This window comes from Acomys minous (assembly GCF_964271855.1).
Source record: "Acomys minous genome assembly, chromosome: 4".
NCBI classification, from domain to species: Eukaryota; Metazoa; Chordata; class Mammalia; order Rodentia; family Muridae; genus Acomys; species Acomys minous.
Genome location: NC_140486.1, coordinates 118,417,455 through 118,436,958, shown reverse-complemented (window position 1 = coordinate 118,436,958; position 19,504 = coordinate 118,417,455). Strand labels below are relative to the sequence as shown.

At 37.8% G+C, this 19,504-nt stretch overlaps 1 long non-coding RNA gene across 1 annotated transcript in view; it reads right to left on the bottom strand.

Moving 5' to 3' along the window:
- Positions 1 to 17,669, bottom strand: part of LOC311595696 — a 95,456-nt gene extending 77,787 nt beyond the window's left edge. Inside the window, exon 1 of the long non-coding RNA XR_014778549.1 lies at positions 17,574 to 17,669. This is a non-coding gene — a long non-coding RNA (uncharacterized lncRNA). The remainder of the gene's footprint in view (positions 1 to 17,573) is intronic.
- Between the last annotated feature and the right edge of the window lie 1,835 nt (positions 17,670 to 19,504).

The following is a 19,504-nucleotide window of genomic DNA, read 5'->3' as shown; positions in this document are numbered from 1 at the left end:
CTGGCTGGCTTGCCACTCACCATGCCTACTGAGTACACCAACTCACCCACATCCTAGGACGCTTTTTATCAGAAGCCTATGATTAATTAAATTAGAGCTTCTTTGGTCCAGAAGGTAAACAAAAGAGGTGAGCTAAGAGCCATTTGATTCTCTATAGATTCTGGATATTAATCATTTATCAATGATTAGTTTACAAGCATTTTCCCATACTGTAGGCGGTCTCTTAACTCTGACAACTGTTTTCTTTTGCTGCAAGAAAGCAATTTAGATTGATGCATTTTTATGTTCATTTTCTGTGCTTTTGGGGTTTTATATTGAAAGTATCTGTAGTAATATTCCCATTTCTCTCAAAAATCCTTTTAGCTTTGTATTTAACTATTTAGTCAACTATGAATTGATTGCTATGAGTATCTTTATGATCCAGAACTATTTATTGAAAAGACTATCTCTTCTCTTGGGTGTATTCTAGGGTGCAAGGTAGTGTTATATTAATAAATACACACACGTGCACATGTGCGATCTCACACACACACACACATATATAATGTTCACAGACTACATACATCACACACATTGCATCCCCACAGACAAAATACCACACATAAACATCTACTTCATATAACACATATACAGATATCACACCACAAACACATAGCATATACTATACTACACACAAATAACACACAGATATCATACTACAAAATATATCACACACCATATGCACAACACATCACACTCACACAAACTTCGTTCTACCCAACAAATACAAACCATAAACACATGTGTACCATATATATATATATATATATATATATATATATATATATATATCACACCATATACACACATACACAGTAAATAAAATAAGTTTTTAAAAATCTCACTATCAGATTCAATTTACATCCAGAATTTTAGATGCACCAAGATAGGAAAGATGTCTTCTTCAAGGCTGCCAAATACAAATGCCAAAATACTAAGAATGTAACATTTATATAATTCCTGATTGTGTCATGGTTCTTCTTGCTATAGGCAGTCTATATGTGCAATAATACAAATGTATATGTAAAAAATAAAAAAGAAGAAATGGAGCAATAAAAACAAAAACACACATGGAAATCTGTTCAACGATATTATTAACAAAGAAAATTCTCATCGGAGTCTAAATAACTAATATCTCTATTTATGTATTAGAAAAAAATTAAGACATTGACAACCACTGATGCTGGTGAAAGCTGCAACTGGAACTCTGTTTACTAGTACATGTATAGAGCAGAAACACTGCTTTCAAAAATTATGAATTTTTTATCATTGAACAAAATATAAATCAAAGATGCTGTCCACAAATCACAAAAGGAGGATCTGTACATCTTCCAGCAATTATTTTTATTTAGAAGGTACTGTTAAGTGTTGAAGGATTTTTCAATACATAAAATTTCACCTTAAATGTACATGAAATTTTTATTCCTCCTTGTCTCTTCTGTTACTCCCTGTTCTATAGCAGCCACAATCTACAAGGGCGGGGGAGTGGACCACGAGGAAAAGGAGAGTCTTTGCAGTTGAGTGTTATCCTCATCGGATTTTTGAAATGTATTTCATTCTACGTAAAGTGCATCTTGATTAAAATAATTAGCTTAACTAGAAAAACAAACTCTTGCCACTTTTAAGTTTCTTATCTTAGCTGGTAATACTGTTTATTGATGGGTATTCTGTCTCTTAGCATTGCTTAGTTTTAACTTTAAAACTAAGATGTTGATTTTGTTGCTGTTGTTGTGACAGCAGCTAAAATTGCTTGAACTGGAGTCGGACAAGTGAACGTGAAGGGGTACCTTTTGAAGTGTCCTTTTATTAGATTACATATTAGTTCTCCACTAAACTAAGTTAAGAGGATGTCTCTGTGATAAATTATGACCACTGATCCATTTGTGTGACTTAGATATCTTTTAGAATATTTAAAAAGACTTGTTTAACAACACGACATCTTTCTGCTTGCTTCTCTGTACAATAACTAATATCTTCAGATGCTAGGGGGAGAAGCCAGAGTTTGATACACATTTTCTTCTTGAGTTACTAAAGCACTGTTTTGAGTTAGGCATTTGTCCTATATCCACTTCTTCCTCTTTTTGTTGTTTGTTTGCTATTTTATGTACAATGGTATTTTGCCTGAATTTCTGAGAGATTGGATCCCCTGAAACCGGGGTGACAGATAGTTGTGAGGAGCCACGTGGACACTGGGGTTTGAACTCTGGTTCTCAGGTTCTCCAGGTCTCTGGAAGAACAACCGGTGGTCTTAACCACTGAGCCATCTCCCCAGCAATAAACTCACTTCTTTGATGGATGAAGTAAGTCTCAGAATTTAAGAATGTTGTCAAAGGATAAAGCCACCAGATGGAAGAATCCACATTAAGCTGCTAACCTGCACTCCCTGTATACTCAGGTAATTAATTTCATTCCTTCTCAAGTCTCTGGTGGGATTGAAGAGCAGATAGTTTGGTTTCACAATTAAGCTTAGTTGTTCTGAGATTAAGATGTTTTTTGGTCTGGATAGATGTTTTAAGTTGATAGACATGAGATATGATAGATATTGATTTACATTCAGATATTTAGATGCACCAATATAGGAAAGATGTTTTCTTCACGGCTGCCAAATAGAAATAGCCTAAACACTAAGAATGTAACATTTATATAATTCCTGATTGTGTCATGGTTCTTCTTGCTGTAAGAATTTATTGTATAAATGAGTATTAATATAAATGTATATGTAAAAAATAAAAAATATTTAATAAAAAAGAGTATATATGATTTTAAAAACCCCATATTGTGGCTTCAGTAACAAATGGTCACACATTTAGTGGCTTTAAATAATATTTGCTATCTACAGTTCTGTTAGTTGAAAATTGTACGTGGTTCTACATGAGCACTTATCAGGATATTAGGAAATAATGAGTTCAGTAATCTCTATGGGAAACTGTTTCCTTGGCCTCTAGAGACACCCACATTCCGTGGCTTTTGGCCCCAGACACAGCTTCACAGTCAGCATTTTCCTTATTGTTTTTTACTCTGTGGTCCCATCTCCCCTTGGCTGTTCTATTTTACATACCTCTTCCATTTTCAATAACTCTTATGATTTTATTAGGCCCAACTGAATAATACCAGATAAACTTGCTACTTTAATAGCATCTAATTAGTTCATTTATTTTGGCAGCAGTAATTGTTCTCTTTCATACAATTTAGCATATTCATTAGTTTCAGAGAATAGAGTACTGAAATATTGGCAAAGAGGAATACTCTGTCCATGACAACTCCCAACACATCAGTAAGTATAATATTTCATGACCTATAATATATAATATAGTTTTATGATATATCTACATACTCACATACATACACTATATAGACCATGCTACTCTCCCAGAGGATCTGGGTTCTGTTCCTAGCACCTACAGAGATATCCAAGAATCAGTGGCTAGTAATATCCCTTTTACAATTAGTTATTACCTTTACTCCCAGTACTTGGGAGGCAGAAGCAGGTGGATCGCTGTGAGTTCGAGACCAGCCTGGTCTACAAAGCATGTCCAGGACAGCTAAAGCTACACACAGAAACTCTGTCTCAAAAAAAACCAACAAAATTCCAATTAATTATTAGTTATTTAAATATCTATTCTAATTTAAATTATAAGAAGAAAATGTCCAACCAGAGAAAGAGGACAGAGTCTCAACCCAAGTTCTTACCATGTATTTTTAACTGAATAGATTCTGTGTATGTTACAAGGACTTCCTAGGGTTTCTGAGGCTCCTACTACAGTAACATTAATAACTAAAAGTAAGGGCTATTTGAAGGGTAGTATGGGTAGAAACCTAATACAGTAGACGTATATATATATATAACAGTGCTCTAAATGAAATCACCAAATAATGAGACAGAGAGCCAAATAGCCATCCCATCACCAAGTGGAGCTTCCAGAACTGGGATTCGGTTGATTCTTATCGGGTTACTTACTGTCCAAAGAGATCTCATGAGAACTTCCATACGACCTAGGCTACTGTCAAGACTATAGGCTGTTCTCTGTAGGCTTTTAACTTTTTCAAACCTACTTTATTGGGGTCCTTTAGTGCTTATACCTCACTTCTAACCCACCTACCCTAGATAGGAGAGTAGTCCCCTGGAGGGGGAGACCTGGTGGCACTCAGAGGAAGGACAGCAGGTTACCAAGAAGAGACTTGATACCCTATGAGCATATACAGGGGGAGGTAATCCCCCTCAGGAACAGTCATAGGGGAGGGGAATAAGGGGGAAATGGGAGGGAGGGAAGAATGGGAGGATACAAGGGATGGGATAACCATTGAGATGTAACAAGAATAAATTAATAAAGGAGAAAAAAAGAAAATATTAATTGGAACAGGAGAAGTAGACCGTTTTAGACTCAGTTCCTTGGAGCGGTTTCAGTGACGTAGTCAACAAGCTTCCAGCAGACCCGTGAAACAGGAAACCAGCAATTCAGCAAAGGGAACTGCAACCACAGCCACCAGGATCTGGAGCAGCAGCCAGAACCTCAAAGTGTTCTCTGAAGTGGTTCTCTCTAGGAGTGTCTCCAAAGGGAGCGGTGAATAGCCAAACAGTTGAAAATGATGCCAAGACCAAAAAGCCCAGCCTTTTGTCTTGGGCTATATCTCCTCTCAGAGCCCATATTAGAATGTCTATCAGTTGGCAAAGGCTATGCATGCCCCCACAAGATGAGGTTCCTCTTCTAGTGAACAAACATCACCTGTTCTCTGACAAGTCTGTTTCCAGCAGAAAAACACTACACACCCTCAAACAAGTAGGCTTCACATCCCACACTTGGGATCAAAACAAAAACATATTTACATCCACTACAGTTCTCCACAAACTCATGGCAAGATCTCATTACTGAAGACAACACCTGCACAACTCCTTTTACGTGGGGAAGTTGACCTTACATAGAACCTGCTTCCCTATGGGCTAGTGTCTTTGATACAGGAAGGTACACTGCATGCTACCAACAGAAAAATGTAAACACCCTCTCATATGTACATCCATTCATCTATAATGGTATTCTGCCTGTAAAATATGCTAGGGCACTGGTGGCCCAAAACTCATGGGAGTACCCAATACTTTACCTAAGATACAGTTCACAAAAATGGAACCCATACCCAACACTGTTATTGTGACCAAGACATTAGATACCAAATGCCAAGGTAAAATCAAATGTTACTGATCTAAACAACCACAGCAACAACAGGAAAGTAGCAATAAAGTACACCTAATGACGTTCTGCTATACTCATAAATAGTGCCTTGCTAAGCCATCATCACAGAAGCTTCCTCCTGCAGCAGATCAGTACAAATATGGAGACCCACTGCCAGACAATATGCAGAAGGCGAGAGACTTTGAAACATTTAGCTACAAATGTGATGTTTCCATCAAACGCCTCCCCTCAGACTCATGGAACCCTGCAGAAGAGGAAGCAGAAAGATTTTTAAAAGCCAAAGGGAATGGAGGACAACAAGAAAATGAGGTCCTCTAAACCAACTTGAGCAAAATTCATCTGAACTAACAGAGACCGAAGTACCAACCACAGGGCCTACATGGGTCTGTCCCAGATCCTCTGTATTTGTGGGTCTTCCAGTTAGTTTTTAAAATGAGATTTCTGAATATGCAAATGAATGGGTCTCCAATTCTTGTGCCATCTCTTGAACTTTTATCCTTCTGCTGGTTTGCTGTCCAATTCCAATGAGCTAGTTTTTATTCTATCTTTTTATATTTTATTTTATTACATTATACTTTATTTTACTATTATCCCTTAGAAGCATATCTTCTGTTTTTCCACTTAGCACAGGCAGAAAGGGCATTGATCTGGATGGGAAGGGAGGTAGAGAGAAACTGGGAGGAGTAGAGAGAGGTGAAACTGTAATTGTGATATACTATGTGAGAAAACAATATATTATCAATAAAAGAAAAGTAGGTAGTTGGAGGACATTAAAAGATCAAGTGTAAGGTTAAGGAAAAGTGAAATAAATGAAGGATGGAATAGTTAAGAAATCTAGTTCATAATTAAACACACACATACACACAAACACACACACACACACACACACACACACACACACACACACCCCACTGTAACAAGTGTTTTTCTGAACTCTGAATGGTCCAAATTAAAACAGTAAACTAGATAAAAAGAATATTCAAAGCATATTTTAATGTAAGGTGATTTTTTATTATGTTTCATTCTTTAACATATGCATTTATATTATTACACATTATAAAATAAACTGCATACAAGAGGAAGAAGCATGAGACTATCAGGAATTATATAAATGTTATATTCATAGTGATTTGGCTATTTGTATTTGGAAAATTTGAAGTAAACATCTTTCCTATCTTGTTGGGTCTAAAATTCTGAATGAAAATCATTATCTATGATATCTCATCTCTATTAATTTAAAACATTTCTCTTGATCTAAAAACATCTTAACCCCTAACCAACTAAGCTTATTGTAAGACTAAACAATCTGGTCTTCAACCCCATCAGAGACTTGAGAAGGAATAAAACTTAATTATCTGAGTAAACCAGAAGTGCGGTATAGCAGCTTCCAAAAGGAAAAAATGACTGAGACAGTTTACTGTCTGAACAGTCACCCAACACTCTCTATAACATTGGAGCATGATCTTCAACCTTTTAGCCCTATATATCTGATAGACATATTTGTGAGACAGGAACTATTGAGGACTTGCTTACCCTGTCTTGGCAGAGTTTAGCCATCAACTCTGCCTGCGTCTATGTTTGCCCATTTTTAGGCAGAATTCTGTCTGTGGCAGAAACAAGGACATTTTGCCCAGTAGCTTGTTTGCCACATTTCAAGCCAACTCTATAAGGAGGTTCTTTGATATTTATCATTTTCTTTGAGGTAGGCTACATGTTGCCAGAAGTTAACTTGTCTTGTCAAAGAATCTTTAGAATAATAAAAACACCTTTAAATGCCATGTTCTGTAGGTCTCTGAGACTATTGAATACCTTATTTAACCATTTTACCTTATGTATCTATAGAATCATATCTATCTGTTTGATCTAGGATATATATTGTGATAAAATTAGACTAGTATTAGACATGACCATGATTTGTTCAACTAACAATTAACTTATATTAATTATCCTAAATAGGCTGCATTACCACTTTCAAGGTATTGGAAGTAAACCTTGTATTATAATTGAGTTGGATAGATATAATACCTCATATTAAAGTATATATATATATATATATATATATATATATATATATATATATATATAATGTATATATAGTGTGTATAAAGAATAAGCTTAGATTTTTAATTCTATACCAATGTATCAGAATTACACTTCTTTTGCATCAATATACAAAATTCTATACCAATAAATTGAAAATAACCTTATTTGTGAGTAACAATTAAGCCTTAAGTTGAGGAGTAGATTCAATAGTCTACCTTTTGTTCTATCCTCCCTCTATATTTCTATATCCCCATTTCTTTCTTTTCAGCTCCAATCTCCTTACCTATGAAAGAAAGATAAAGGAAAAGAGAGATGTCTCTGAATCCAAACTAGTTTTTTCTCTAAGACCAATAATAACTTATAACCAACTCCCAATGAAAATAGCATCTATTGACCAAGAGAGCAAACAGAAACCTACCTATTTTCCACAGCTGAGCAGAGAGTGGGTACTGATTTTCACACAAACTCTGGTGCCCCATATTTGACCACGTCCCCTGGATGGGGAGACCTGGTGGCACTCAGAGGAAGGATAGCAGGCTACCAAGAAGAGACTTGATACCCTATGAGCATATACAGGGGCAGGAGGTCCCCCTCAGTCACAGTCACAAGGGGAAAATGAGAGGGAGGGAGGAATGGGAGGATACAAGGGATGGGACAACAATTGAGATGTAATATGAATAAATTAATAAATAAAAATAAATAAATATTTTATTGAAAGAAATAAAGAAAGAAAGAAAGAAAGAAAGAAAGAAAGAAGCCTACCTAAGCCCCCTTAGAGGAAATGGGATGTTGTTCTCTTAAGGTTTATTCAGACTGATTTAGGGCAAATAATACCTTTGAAGGGGCCCAAATAAAATTGGGGAAAATGGTTAAGCAAACCAGGGATATCATTTCTAACCATTTTTCTACATGTTGAGAAATTCCAGGCTTAATAGGAGTCCTGTGTGGGACAGTCTGAAATGCTGGACCAATTGGGATCAGAAACTTTCTACTATGCTGTCCTGGAAGCTGTCCTGTTCTGATGGGTAACAGCAACTGAGGCATTATACAGTTCTAACATTATAATCCTATGAGGTGTGTGGGATGCACAGAACAATTAAGGCTGGTTCTCTACTCATTATATATGAGAATAAGTAAGACATCAGCCAATCTTCCTTCAGGCCATACTAAGAATGGCCTCTAATAACAAGTCACAGAGACTCTGTGACCAACATGAAGCATTGTCTATGCATAGGCATTTGAATCTCAGCCAGTCTCAGAGCTATTCCCATGTAGTGGGATTATCAATATAAGTTACCTGCTTGTTTGGCAGTTTGAATCCTTCACATCCCAATTGCAGCCCCCTGCGTCATCACATTCTGGTTTCATTTCCTCCCTCATTCCCTTTCCCTCCCTCCCCCAGTCCCTCCTTCCCTAACATCTGACCTCAGCTTATCTAATGTCCTCTGTACTACCTATAACCTTTTCCTGTGTGGCCTAGCAATGCCACCCTGCCAGGGGGAAGTGAACAACAGTAGGAGGCCTGAATCCATGTTAGAAGTAGTCCCTACTCCCCATATCATGAGATCCATAAGATGACTGTGCTGCCTATCTACTACATCTAAGCAGAAGGTCTAGGTCCACATCTTACATGGACTTTGGCTGGCACATCAGTCTCTGTACTGTAATGTGGTTAACTAGAATTAAGTGGCTAGCATCTGCTTATGAGTGAGAATATATCATGTGTGTCTTTCTGGGTCTGAGTTAGCTCACTTGGGAGGATTGTCTCTAGTTCCATCCATTTGCCTGCAAATTTCAAGATTTCTTTGTTTTTGATAGCTGCATAGTATTCCATTGTGTAAATGACCCGTAGTTTCTTTATCCATTTTTCAGTGGAGGGACATCTAGGTGGTTTCTAGATTCTGGCTATTATGAACAAGGCTGCTAGGAACACAGTTGAGTAAATGTCCTCGTTGTATGGTTGATCATCTTTCGGGTATAAGTTCAGCAGTGGCATGGCGGGTCTTGAGGTAGACTTATTCCCAATTTCCTGAGATATCATCAGATTGATTTAGATCAACTTAAGTTACACTGTATAAACATCTGTGATAAGAACATTGCAAATAATACACAGTCTAAATCCCCAGAAAGTCTCATCCTACTTCCTTGAGATTTGGTCTCTATAGCAACTCCTTGACAGTGGGCATATGCAATGCATTATCTCTGTGAGATGAGAGTCTCTGCAGAATCCATGATCTCCGCAGAGTGGGTTTGAATGTGTTCTGGCTTTGTACTTTCCTGCTCATATAGTCTTGCAGAGAGTCCTTAATCCTGAGCTTTAGCAGCCAGCAGGGGTCAGAAACATCAAAACAGCTCCTGACCAATAACTTGATGAAATTCGCAGCTTTCGTTGATTTCCAAGGATTGTCATGGTTGCTTTAATAAATATTTCCTGTGTACTCAGAAATTCCAGCAACAAAATACATGCTGAGTGATCACAGCAAAGCATAATAAGAGAATTTTTTCAACTGCAAGCTCATAAAATGGAGCTATATACTCCTGGAAAGAAAGTACAGTGGATAGCTTTGGGCATTTACCAAGAATTTAGCCACCAAATGTGTCTAATGCCATAATTATCAGTAGTAGAAAATTTATGAGAAAACAATGCACTGCTTCTAAAACAAAGCATAGTCTAGATAAAAAGAATTTCAATTGACCATGTCCCCTGGAGGGGGAGACCTGGTGGCACTCAGAGGAAGGACAGCAGGTTACCAAGAAGAGACTTGATACCCTATGAACATATACAGGGGGAGGTAATCCCCCTCAGGAACAGTCATAGGGAAGAGGAATAAGGGGAAAATGGGAGGGAGGGAAGAATGGGAGGATACAAGGGATGGGATAACCATTGAGATGTAACAAGAATAAATTAATAAAGGAGAAAAAAAGAATTTCAAAACTCCAAGGAAAGTAAAAAAAAAATAATTTTGTTCAAATCAAATAATTACAGTTTGTTTAAAGTTAAAGTCATCTTAGTTTTATAAATACCTATAATTACATAATGATGATCCAATACAGAGTCTGTCAGTAATATCACATAAGAGAAAGTCTTTGAAGGAGTTAACTAACTTTTAAAAAGTATCCAAAGCTGAGAACATGAGTGAGATAGATCTATATGTACCATGTACTATTTATTTACATTTTCACTTACTTTCTCCCACTAATGTCACAGTATCAAATTTATGAATAGTCAAAACATAATACTTCAATAAGCTCTTCTGGGAAGAAAGTCAAATTAATCTAGTAAAGTTTATAATCTAAGAATATTTTCATATTAGTATTTCAATATTATAGTGGTTAGCTTCCTTAGAGGATTTTTAATATCTCTGGGTTATTGTGTCACACATCCTCATAAAAACATACTCACATTTACTGGGCCACCTATCAGTGCCTTGATGCTGCTTTCTAGGGACAACAACTATTCTCCTTCAGCGCAGCCATCTTAATATTGCACAGAGACATGTAACTCATACCTGGCAACAGTCTTCATGTTTGCAAGAGACTATCTACCATGGAAGTTTTCAGGAAGATCACCACAAATTAACTTATTCTGACAGACTCCGTGTAATACAGCATTCTGACATGGGAGATTAAAATGCTTTAGAAAGGAGGGCGCCATACAATTTTAAGAAAGAGTGTTGAGTAGCTCTTTTCTTTCTTAAATATGCTGCCTAACAGGAAATGCTTATAAGTGCTAATGAAAGCATGGATCAGTGCTTATAGCAGGTCACTTTCGAAAGCTGTTAAGTGGCTTCATTTCCTGCCTTATGTCTTATAAACTTTTTCCGTGTGATCCCTTCCTTACCTGAGGCAAGCCCCACATCCTGTGACATTACCTCCGGTGTTGATCTGTAGAGGACACTGGCTATCCCCCTCTACTCTGTCCTTCTAGAAACCAATTCCTAGAGAACTCCCCCAGTAGCGTCTCTCAACCACATGTACCCAGTAAAACAATGCACTCCGTTCACTGAACTGATTGGGGTTTAGGACCCAGATTTAGATTTGACTTGCAATCAATTCCTGAGGCTCATCTTAACTAGATAGAAGAATCCGTTGTTGTTTGTTTGTTTTCTTACAAGTTCAATAGTTTGTATTTGCCTACTAGTATCTCTTGTGGGAAATAGTGCTACCTTCATTGTTTTTCAATGCATCCTACCTTCTTTATCCTTGACCTCTTAGTGCTAATATTTTACATAGCAGACATTCACTTTCAACATAGCTATCCTCAAAATAAAAAATCCTTGAAAATAATTGGCTCCGTCAGTGTTCAACTGGTATTGAGACACCATGACTAAGCATTTAATTGGGATTTGATTACAATTCAAACATTTAGTCCATTATCATCATGGCCAGGAGCATGGTGGCACACAGGCAGACATGGTGCTGGTGAATCAGCTCAGGCAGCAGGAAGAAAGAGGCTGTGGGGTTGGAAGGGGCTTGCTGAAACCTCAAAGCCCACTCCCAGTGACAAATTTCTTTCAACAAGGCCACATCACCTAACACTTTCAAATCATGCCACTCCTTGGGATCTATGTGCCTCTGAGGGGCATTCTTACCCAAACTATCACAATAATGTGTTGTGCTTTCCTGACAGCTAAAGTAACAGAGGAACAATCAATCTAGAAGATGAAGTTGGTCAGGAAAACATATGACAGTCTTATGGGAAAAGAACCTCGCTGATTTAAAGAGAAAAATAATAGCATTCTATACATGGCCCTCTAAGAAGGGAGGGTGAGGTGTGACTACCAGGGCAATGCAACAATAATCCTTTCAAATTGTAAAAGTATGATACAGAGATTAGACTCCACATGGGGAATGTACAAAAGCCCATGACTGTTTGCCAAATTATAATAGAAGATACTCACAAAATATAACTTTTCAAATAGGCAGACATGCAAAATTACAGAAGTTAAAAAAAAAAAAAAAAACAAGGCCAGACAGACAATGAGAGCAGAAATCAGGAACTCCATATGGGCTCAGAGCAAGGAAAATACTATTGTCCCAAGGAATCACAGCTGAGATGCACAGCACACTGGAATTTACACAGATCCAGTTTTAACCAATCTGTTTACTGTATTTTTTATACTTTTCTTTCCAAACAATAGATCTCCTCTGTATAATTAAAACAAATATGTAGCCTGGTAAAATTTAAATCTCTTATGTCAAACAAGAGTTGCTTTTAATGCCTTTATGATAATGCCAAATCATTAAGTTTAGAATGCACACCCCCACCCCTGCCCCCAAATCTATAATAGCGCTAACAAGCTGGTCATGTATGAAATCTTTGAGTGGCTTTGAAGAAGTTATTTTACTCATCTGCTTTCTTATCCCCACAACTAAAATGAGATATTCGTCCTCCTTGCCTAGAAGACTCTGTGTCCAGTCCTATTAAAATGAATTAGATATGCCAAGGGCTTTGCAAGAAACCAACTAAGTGAAATATGCAGGAAGAAGTAATAAGAAGCCTGCCTTCATTTCTATGACGTTTCCACAAGAAATTACAAATTAGAAAGGTCATCAATGAGTTGGTTTAATACATTTACATTTTATTTATTCATCCCCAATGTAGGAATGCTTTTAAAATGATCAAATGACTTAATCATTCAATGGTTTTAATTCTTATTAATTGAAGATGACTTTTTAGGTGGTTTTTTCTTCCTAATATACTTAACAGAAATTAGAACATCTATATCATAAATTAGTGAAGGATTTTCTATAGGCTGGTAGAATAATATACAGACACCTTGAGGTAAGCAACCAAGTGTGGAGTGAAATTTGACACATGCACATGTATGTACACACACACACACACACACACACACACACACACACACACACACATACACACACATGCATACACACCATGCACAGCCAGCGCTCCAAGGAAGGACCAGCCCTGGGCATCCATACCATTTGATGAAAAGCAAGCTGTCAGATATTTTATTGTTCTTGTAAAGCACATGACACCATCCTACACACATCCAAGCCACAACTCAGAAGCATTTGACTCACCAAACCTAAATATGTCTGCCAATGTTAACAGTGTTGAATTATTTAGATGCTAGAGATAGGTGTGTGAATTTCTCCTTTTACATGTTCTGCGTTTCTTTCCCTTGCCTCATTAGAAAATGAAGAAGAGAGTCATTCTGCCATTTGTAAAGCAACTTTTCCCCAAGGAGGGAATGAATAGTCTAAAGTTGTCTCAAAGTTGCTGTTTATCACGAGATTCTGTGGTTTTGTTCTTAGGCACTATGGTCCCCTTGCTTCAGGTACCCATGGCACGTGGCAATGGTGTTTATAATGTGAAAAGCACAATGAATACCTTAATTTAAAAAGAAAAAGTGAAATAAAACACAGTTGCTTCTGATTAAACTATCCGCACTTCCCAAACTCTGTTTTCCTTATCTTTGAAATAACAAGATATGACTCTCAAAGGGTCTTTTGGAGATAAACTAGAAACATGTACCTGGAAATACCAATAAATCCTCAAAAACATTTCCTATTATTTCTTATTAAGTTTAAAGGACAACAAAGCCGCAGATGAGTCCCTTTATAGTCACAGTAAACAGCAATCTGCAAGCCACATAAAACATGCTTCCACATTTCATAAGAGAACAAGAAAGCGCAAAACCAAACCATCCATGCCATTTAAAACAGCATTTCACATTTCTTTTTCTAAAATATTTCCAAAACAGGAGTAAGAGTCAAAGATGCCAAGATAAAAGACATTACAGGCGCCTCCATCGAGAGCCCACCTGTGAAGCTACGAGTCCTCTCTTTGAGCAACTTTCTGCCCAGCAACATGAGACTCTACAGCCTAATAAAAAAGCAGATGTTCTTGTTATTAAACAGTTTGTCTAGGGTCATGCTTACACATCTGAGAATTTGTATCTCAGTTTTCCAGCCAGCCCCAGTATGCAGAGGGAGTGTTTCCAGCTTTGGAATGTATACCCTTCCAGTGGCAACTGGAGCCCTAACTCACACCAACTGCCCCTAAGTGAGCCTTTAACATGCAGATTTGTACACACACCGTTAAGTTACCCAGAGGGGGAAAACGTGTTTCCTGTGCACCAACTATTATTAGTTACGTGTGGCATTCTTGTTTAGTCAGATTATTTTGTTAGCTGTTGTGCTGCCTAGCCTTTATTTTCCCTTCTGAATACTCGTGCCTCGGAACACCTCACAGCTAAATGCTTCATGCTGCACATTTTAACTCATTTTATCTTCTAAAGTAAACAAATGAATGCTGATTTTTTTTTTCCCCAACCCCAGGTGACTTCTCTTTTGTAATTTGTCATGCCAGATTTCATCAGCTACTTTATACTGGCTTGGTGAAGAAACACTACAAAATGCAATTGATTTAGAAGCAAACAATTTATCATAACATGACATGTCCTAAATGATGAAGTTCCAGCATCAACAGTGGAAAAAAGAAAATATAAACTCTATTATTCAGTGCTCACAACCATGTTAAAGCTTTTGTTCATTTTGATTAAAAATATGCTTAATATAACTTCCTTGATTATATGGCATGTATAAACCACACATGTGTTATATATGTGTGTGTGTGTGTGTGTGTGTGTGTGTGTATGTGTGTGTGTGTGTGTGTGTGTGTGTATTACTATATATGTAATTTTTGCAAAGTTAAAATCAAATAGTAATTTAGGATTAATCCATCAAATGCAGTGTGCTCCAAAGTTTACATACCTTGATTTTCCATACTTTAAATCTAGTCATTTAACACCTGCTAATTATGAAAGAAAGCTTATAAGTTCATATGAATAAAATTTCAGAATGATTCCAAGACCAGCCAGTCATCAAGAAAAGTAGCTAGACTCATTAACAAAAACTGGTGATTGCAGTGTCAAATGAAGTATTATTTTGCTTTTTTTTTTCTATGCATCAAGATTCTTCTTGGAAGTCTTACAATACACATTTTTAAAAATATATGTCTCATTGGAAATTACTTAAAGCTCATTTTTAATTTACTTTATATACTATGAATATTAATAAAATGAAATTTTAATGCATATATAAAGATATCTTACTATGTATGTAATTATTTAGATGTCTATATTTCTAACATAAAATATTTAACCATAATCAAAGCAGCCATGTGGTTTGCTATCATATCTAAAATGCTACTAAAAATGAAATTGATCTCATAATAATTGAGAATAATTTTATTTTCTCTCCTCTCCCATCTTTCCTTCCTCTTTCCTTACCTTCTACCATTCTCTTTGCCTTTCTCTTTCTTTCTTCTCTTATTTTTTTCTTCCTGCCTTTCTTTCCTTCCTCCATTCCTATTTTCTCCCTTTCATTTCTTCTTTTCTTCTCTGTTCTGGGGATCAGTCCTAGACCCAAGTAATCTGCCACTAGGACGTTATAGGATATTTATTCAGGACATCATAAGCACTACTACCTGCTCAGTGTCCCATCCATGTCTTACAGTTTTCACAGTACACTAGGAATGCATTGTGTGTTGGTTCTAATGTTGAGAAAGTTAAGGAACTGATGCTCATGATTGGACACAGAATAAATACTTTAAACATTATAATGTCAACAATAGTGTCTTAGTCAGTATTCTATTTCTGTGAAGAGAAACATGACCACAGACACCCTTATAAAGGAAAGCATTTAACTGAGGCCTGATTACAGTTTCAGAGATTTGGCCCATTCTCATCATTGTGTGGGGCATGCTGACGTGCAGGCAGACATGGTGCTGGAGCTGGAACTGAGAGTCCTACATCCAGGTCTTCGGGCAGCAGGAAGAGATAGCCACAGGGCCTGGCTTGGGTTTTTAAAACCTCAGAACCTACCAATGTTGACACTCTTCCTCCAACATGGCCACACCTGCCAATTCTTTCAAATACTCATTCCATAAACATTCAAATGCCTGAGCCTATGGGGACCATTCTTATTCGGACAACCACAGTTCATTCCCTGACTCCGATAGGCTTGCATTCATATCATAATGTAAAAATGCATTCAGTCTAATTTCAAAATCCCCATAATCTATCATGGTCTTAACACTGCTTAAAAGTCCAAAGTTGTTTCTTCTGATACTCAAAGCAATCTCTTACTGTAACCACTTGTAAAATCAAAAACAATGGCACAGAGGATGTATAAGCATTCCAAAAGAGAGGGAAGGGAGCATAGGGAGGAAATATTGGGCCACCAAAATAAGACCAAAGACCAACAAGACAAACTATAAACCCTGAATGTCTATAATTGCTGTTAAATCACTCTTCTAATCGCCAATTCCTTTTAGCTTTTTTGACTCAAACACATGTCTCTCTTTTGGACTGGTTCCATAACCTGTTACCAGCTCCACTTGGCAGTTATTGCATGAACCTGGCATCTCCAACATCTTGAGGTCTCCATGAAAATCAAGGCTTCATCTGCACAATTTCATGTAGTTCATCTCTTGTCCTTCGTGGAAGGACATTACCTGACCCATGCCTGGCATCAGCAGCTTTCTGTAGCCACAGAAGGAGCCTCCACAACCCTTTCTTGTATCCTAGACTCTAAAGCCATAACCATGTGGCCAAAGCTGCCAAGTTCTGCTGCTTGCTTGGCTTGAACATAGTCCCTCATTCATATATATAGATTAGCTTTATGTTTTAGATGACTTCAATCACTATTTAAGCTTTTCTCTAATTCTTTTTCACAAGTTGTAAGATTCTCTGGGTGAGGTCTTGCCCTAAAGTGACCACCTATTTTTTTCTATTTAGCATCAGGCTTTTCTTTGAATTCCTTGTCTCCTTGAGCACTGGCATTAACTCCATTACACTTCCTGATATTCCTTTTCTCCTCAACCTGTACGTTTTGCATTTTTCTTTACTAGGCAATCTCAAAATTTCCTTGGCCAATGCCATTACTACAACACTCCTTTTAATCTCTGGTAGGTTTTTTTTTTCAGGCAAGGCATAAAGCATCCCATTCTTTACGAAAATATCACAAGAACTAGAGTGGATCTTCTCCTCTGAGACCTCTTGAGCTGAGCTGTCATAATAATCTATGTGGCTCTCAGCACCACTGTCTTCCATATTCCTACTGGCATGGCCCACTACATGCTACTTAAAGATTCAATTGCTTTCCTAATTACAATGTCCACATTCAACCAACAAGAAGCATGGGAAGGCTAGTCACACTAACACCTCACTCCCTCTTATCAACTTATGTCTTAGTGAGTATTACACTGCTGTAAGAGACATCATGACCACAGCTACTTGTATAAATGAAATCATTTAATTGGGTCTGACTTACAGTTTCAGAGGCTTTGTTCATTGTCCTCATGATGGGGGCATGGTGTCAGGCAGGAAGACATGGTCCAGGAGAAGCTTATACTTCTCCGTCTGAATCGGCAGGCAACAAGAAGAAGAGAGTCACTGGGCTTGGTTTGGGCTCTTGAAACCTCAAAGTCCACCCTCAGTGACACCTTTTCTCCAACAAGCTAATCCTTCCAAATAGTGCCACCCTCTGGTGACCGATGGATCATTAGAATCCATGTGCCTGTGGGGGCCATTATTATTCAAACTACTACAGGATTCTAGTGCTGAGAGGAAAATTAGACACAAGCCTCCATGCCTAACCCAGAAACTATCTCCAATCAATAACAGCTTGCAAAAAATTTTTTTTCCATTTTGTTTCAGTGGGGATCAAAGCCATAGTTGTTTTTTTATTATTATTATTATTATTATTATTATTATTATTATTATTATTATTATTATTATTATTATTACTATTATTATTTTATTAACATCACAACCTGGTCCTATACCCCTCCCTCCTGTCCTTCCAGTCCTAATGTCCTCCCTCTTCCTTGATTCCTCCCTCCCCTATTTTTCAGGAAAGGGATGCTTTACATACCCACCCCAGCTCATCAGCTCACACCAGGACTGAGCCTGTACTTTTATCCTGAGGCCTGGAAAGGCAATCTCACCAGGGGGAAGGGTCAAAAGGCAGACAACAGAGTCCATGTCAGGGACAGCCTTTGCTCTACTTACTACAGGATCCACATGGAGCCTGAGCTGCCCATCAGCTACAACTGTGTAGGGGGCCTAGGTCCAGTGTGTGTACGGTCCTTGGTTGGTGCTTTAGTCTCCACAAGCCCCTCTGGCCCATGGCTAGTTGTCTCTGTTTGTCTTCCTGTGGAGCTCCTGTCACCTCTAGGTCCTTTTCTCCTTCCTCTTACTTTCCCAAAAGATTCCCTATATTTTGCCCAATGTTTGGCTGTGAGTTTTAGCATCTGCTTTGAACTGCTGCTAGATAGAGCTTCTCAAAGGACAACTCTGCTAAGCTTCTGTCTGCAAGCATAGCAGAGTATCGTTAATAATGTCAGGGTTTGCTCTCTTCCATGTGGTGGGTCTTGGATTGGGCTAGGCACTGGTTCAACATTCCTTCAATATCTATCTTTATCCATGCACATCTTGTAGGCAGGCTAATATTGAGGCCAAAGTTTTTAATGAGTGGGTTGCTATTCCCCTCCCTCCACTAGGAGTCTTGTCTAGTTAGAGGGTATCAGTCACCCCCCCCCACCTCCACCCTCTACCACTCCACACCTCACTCTCTATACTAGGAGGCTCAGCTAGAGTCCAGATCATATCCTTCCAGAAGCCTATTCTGATTTAGGTGTGCAGCTTGTCACAGATGTACCCGCACCCAAATTTTCTCTTTTCTCTGCAGGTTCTCTGTCTTCCCACACCCCTCACCCCCCCCTTCCTTGCCAAGTCTGATCTCTACCCTCATTTCTTGCTGTGCTCCCTCTTCTTTCCCTGTTCTCTATCTTCATCCACTACCACATTCTATTCTTTTTCCCCTTCTGAGAAAAAATTAAGCATCCTCCCTTGGATCCTTCTTGTTACTTAAATTCCTTGGCTCTGTGAATTATAGTATGTTTATCCTATACTATATGGCTTAAATCCACTTATAAGTGAGTACATATCATGTGTATCTTTCTGGGACTGAGTTACCTCACTCAGGATGATCATTTCTACCTCCATCCATTTATCTGCAAATTTTATGATTTCCTTGTTTTTAATAGTTGAATAATATTCTGTAGTGAAAATGAACCACAGTTTCTTTATCTATTCTTTAGTTGAGGAATATCTAGGTTGTTTCCAGAGTCTGGCTATTACAAGTAAGCTGCTATGAACATAGTTGAGTAAATGTCCTTCTTATATGGTGGAGCATTGGGT